Here is a 5454-nt window from a genome sequence, read left to right on the forward strand (position 1 = left end):
CTATATATCACATTAGCCCTAAAACAGATGCAATGTCCAAAATTACAAATATGAGTATGCAACCAAATTCAAATTGAGTTTTACTGAATCCTTAAATATTTACAAAGTTGCTGATAATCCAGCTCTTTAAAAATCTAGAAGGGATTTCTTCTCTATCAGTAAGAACCTAAAAAGGAGAGTCACATTTACATTTTTTCCTATTCTTGGAATCACTGTTTTACTATCTACAAGAGAAAAAAGCAACACAGTAAACTAGGACCACGAGCCAAGAAGGCAGAACCCAGAAGTTTTTTAATTGTTCTTCCTGAACAATAGTACAACTCAAAGCAATTTTCGATTCCACAAAAATTTTCTCCTTGAGCTACATTAATTACTACTTGATGGAACTGTAAAGAATAAATTTAACTTCATAATGCACTCTCACACAGAGACATGTTCCAGATGGTAATTTCAGTCTGCTCCGTATTTATGGCAAATCTTACTAAGTTCGGCAAATATCTGAGTGCCTACTAGAGGTGAAAGAATGATAATGCACCAACAGACCTCGTATCTATTACAGAAATGGAGGGTCCTGCGTGCGGGATTCTGGGTCTTCAATAAAGTCAACCAAATCTCTTTCTTCAAAAAAATGAAATCATTTGGGGGAAACAGAGAGGAAAAATGAAATTTTATATCTATTATTTCTAAAATTACAATTTACATACACTATTTTCATTTTTCTTGAAAACAAAGGTTTCTTTTAGCAAAAAAACAATGACAGGTAAACCTGAGGTGAGGCGGAGCCTGCTTTAATAATCATGAATTTCAAGTCTGAATGCCAGTATTCTCATCCTAGCTGTGCCACACGCTGTCTTGGTTTCCACATCTGAAATGAAGCTCATTCTGGCTTTATAATTCTAAGACCATATGAAGAACTTTCTTAGCAGTGATAAAACTTCAGAAAATGTCGATACAATGATTGCATTACACTTAACCTTTCAGAGGTTATCCCAGTACATATCTGTGGGGGGCTAGATTTTCTTTATATACTTCAACCAAAAGTAATATGTTCCAGCAGACTGAAGGCAAAAGCTGATACAAGAATTGAGTTGTCTTCATTAAGCCAGTCACTAAAGACAGATGCAAACATGAAAAATAATGCCATTCTTCCCACTAAATGTTTTGTTTAGAAAATCACTTAAATTTGTACTTCAGCAAACCACACACTTTCAATCCTTTGGGTTGCTTGTGAGTGGTCTAAATGGCACTTCTAAAGTCTGACATGTCAAGGGTCCATTGTATTTCTAAAAGTTGTTCATAAGAGATTAGACAATAAATCTGCACATCTGCATGAATGTTCCAAAGTCTGTAATTTCCTGCATCCTCTGTAAGAATTCTACTCCCAGAAGTTCCACTAATCAGCAAACAGATTTCTCCCAAATAAAAATGTCACCCCAGACCACTGACTTTTGACTCCTCATAGTTTCACCCCATTTTTATTTTAGAGGGAGGGAGAAAGAATCTACAGTAAGACAATTACGTTGCTTAAAAAGACCTCTAATTTAACATTCCTTAGAGAGTTCCTTAAAGATTTTTCAATCAGTACAAAATCCCTCCAAGATAATAATCACAATGCTAAGCTTTTGTCCATTTAGTCAACTTTTAGTTGTAACATGACATTGTCACTAAAATGATATACATCAGACAGATACAATTTCTCCCTCTAAGTAAGGAAAAGAATGCAATATAGTTTGAGCATTTCCTAATAGATCAAGTAATGAATAAGGAAAAGAAATTGCACCAAGCCCAAAAGTCCTAAATTCCAAGAAGTATAGAAGAAGGTATCTGGCTCTTTATTGTCCACTGTGTCCCATACTTCCCTGGACCAATTTATAGAGGATTAAGAGTATTAATGTCTTTTTCTACTTTGATCACATTAAATCAGAGCAGTACCTGAATGAAGTAGAAACAAACTTCCCCAGCTCCCGAGCTGACTACATGCGCTGCCGCAGCTTCATGACTCTTGAACTCTTTGTCACACAGAAAGTTCAGGATTACCGTCTCTTCACTTTCTGAAGTTACTGGGAAGAGTTGTTGGGATTGGGGAGAGAAGGGGATGACATTAAAGATTGCAGGTCTGTCCAGAAACAATTTTAAATGTGTGGATTCTGCAGAGTTTAATGACGCTCCTGTCTTTGGTTTTCTCTATGCATCACGAGTGGTCCTGGATGGCCCTAAAGGAGATGCAGACCTTTCAGGGTGTGGAAGATGAGGTGCTATTCCTGAGGAAACACACCGGGGTCTAACTGGAGGAGCTGATTTATTTCAGTGGAGGGCTGAAAGGGAAACGTGGCAGACTCTGGTCCTGAAACAGCCTGCTTCTAGTCTCTAAGAAGAAGCTGCTTTCAAGCAGAAAATCAAAGGACTATTTTCACAGGGGACTTAGTGAGACTCAGAGCACAAGCAGCAATACTTGGGTCCAGATCCAAAGTGAAGCTGGAAACAGGAAAAAGACAACCAACCCCACACAGACCAGAGTGGGGCCCCCAGGGACAGTGAGGATTGAAGAGGACACAGCACTGTTCTGTGCCTTAGGGTTTTACCATTTTAGCAACAGAAAGTGGAGCTGCTTTGGGCTGTTTCTGAAGACAACATCCAGGAGGATTCCCCCATGAAGACATGACCCAACACAGGGGATGTCCACGAGGCCAGGCTGATGGCCAGAGGACTAGGCAGGGTGGCTCAGTGATGGGAGAGCAGCAGCGCCCTGCAGAGGGTGTGGGCCATTCCTTGGGGACAACTGTGCTGGGAGCTGGTACTTTATAGCTATACACTAGAAGGCTCCCAAACAGTGGGTCTGGAAAAGCACTGCTAATTGTCTTCAATGTAACCACAAACTGATAGGAAGTAGATACTTTCTGATTACACATACATACCATATATTTGACTTCACATTAGATGCATCTGAATGGAAGCTGCCAAACATTTGATTTGTGACACATTTTTCAGCGTGAGACCACTGTTCTTGAGGTGGCTAGTTAAAAATGTCTTTAATCTTCTTATCTTTGTGGTTTTCCAATGCCACCAAACTAAGACTCTAGACAGAGACCATTCTCCTTTACAATGACTAAAAGCAAGCATCTTAAGATTCTCTGTTCAAACCATTACTCTGACTTCTTTACTGTCATATTTCAGATCTGGATGTTTCTGAAATTAAAAATAAAAATGTTTCCTACATCACAAGAAACCACGTTTGAATAGGAACTTACATAAATTTAAGCCCAAATAGTCTCTTATTTCTATAGTTATTAAAAGCAATCAGCAAATACAGGAAGAAAGACCTCTAAGGAAACACTTTAAGTCTCCTTCAGCACTTTATGTTTTAATGAACTGCCCACTTGCTCCCATGGGTGATAGGCTGCTCTACTGGGCTTAGCTTTATGCATTTTGATGACAAGATCTAAAAACATGTCACCGTTGTGTTAATGTGGTATGTGACCAGCAGCTGGATTACTGTACAATGGGAACTCTTTGGGCTTGTGGGACATAATCACCTTTAAAAATTTACCTTAAAGGTCATGTCTCATTTATTTCTCAGCAGGAAGTTAACCTCAGATTTCCCACTGCTTTCAAAGGAGAGCCTGATAGGTAAAATTTTAGCAGCTTTACTTAATAAATGAAAGCAAGTAAGGTTATTGGGTAGATAAGTTCTAATTGGATTTCAGCTGTCCAGAGGAAATGGTTAAATGTTTTGGCAAAGATACAAAACTCAGTCATATTTGACAGCCCATAAATGGAAGCCAATTTTTTCTCCATGGAACAGACATGCAGACTGGAAGAAGAGAACAGGAAATTGTTCCTGACAGTGGATCGAGGGCAGACCTCTGCCAGGGCCGAGCAAAGAAAGCATCCTGACAACCTCCTGTGTTCCTGAAGTGCTAGTGTTTCCCTCTTCCTATGACATAACCCTACCACCGCCCAGGATGACTGCTCTATGTTCTTTATGTCTGCCTCATGGGCTCAGCATTCCACTGACCTCACTCTCCCCAATGCATGTGCAGAACTTCCTTCAAAGTTCAGAGAAGTAGGCGCCGGGGCAGCAGAACGTTGCTCTGGGAGAATGTGAGGGTAATGCTGTGGTAAGGTAGGAAACTCAAGCCTAAAAATAGGCAACTTAAGTGCAATCCTGTATCAAAACTACTCCCAGTCAAAGAACATGTCCCTGTGGCCTGTAAGGAAATTTATCAAGCCTCAGAGACAGAAGGACATCTCTGTCCCAAAAAAGGATGACATCTAAGCTGCCCCAGTCAGAGAAGAACCAAATCCCTCACTAGGAGACCACCAGAGATGGCAAACCCACATCCACCCCAAAGACCCCCTGCCATCCAGTACCCGGGAAGCACGCTACACCTTGTCAGCCAGGACGGAACCCCTGAGAACTTCCTCAGGGTTTCCAGCTGAACCACTCTTCAGGTCACCAAATCTCATTCTCAGTCTACCATTGTTGACATTCCCAGGGCCTGGCAAACAGTAGAAAATTCAAAGGTGCAGAATGTTCCTCTTCAGGAGCAAGCAAACAGTACACTACTCACACGTGCAATCGGCACTTTCCACAAATCAGCTGCTTCCCTTTGTTTGGACTGGTAATGGACCACACTTATTTTTCCCCATAAAAAAATTGGAAAACAAAACATTTCCACAAAATGATGGGGACTGCTTATAACTTTCAATTTTTTAATGGAAATATCACCTCAGTTCTAAGGTTCTCCCTGTTACCAGCTGCCATTATCTTCTTTTTATAGTTATACATTCATATTAGAGAGATCAGTTGGAGATGCTGTTCCTAGGAAATATTTCCACAGCACTATTTCTCACAGTCAGAAAAGTTAACAGTCACATTCTATGACCTGTATCCAGAGAGGGGAAAATAGTGATGAGGGTTACAAATGAGTTTATCTGCTTTCATTTTCCAAAATCCAGTGGTAACAAATTCTCATTCCAAACTAGTTGAGTGCCTCGATTCAGCCGCCTAAAACTCCCTCCTGGACTAGCCTTGGTCTCTGCTCTCCTTGCTCTTTATCACAACATTTTAACTACGCTCTTCTCTGAATGTGTGTCTGTTTCAGAGCTCAGATATCCTTCCTAAAATCCCACCTTCCTGCTAAGAAAATGAAAAAAATTCAAAATAACTGAAGATGAAGAAGAAAACTCAATTCACAATGTGTCATTAAATCCGTAGTCCTTGATGGCAAGGACGTGGACAGTAGCTCGAGATGACTTCCATCCAATATTCTATTAAGATGCACACATTTACACTCTAGTAAGAACCTAGAGTAATTCCCAAATTATTTTATTGTAGTTTAAACCAATTTTGTATTAAATCTAAAGGGGGTTATTATTTTGAAGGTCTGTCAATGATGGAATTGAAGAAATATACACAGAAATTAGAGTTATTTTACCAGATCTAAAGAAGGA

This window comes from Camelus dromedarius, chromosome 7, assembly GCF_036321535.1.
Source record: "Camelus dromedarius isolate mCamDro1 chromosome 7, mCamDro1.pat, whole genome shotgun sequence".
Classification (NCBI taxonomy): domain Eukaryota; kingdom Metazoa; phylum Chordata; class Mammalia; order Artiodactyla; family Camelidae; genus Camelus; species Camelus dromedarius.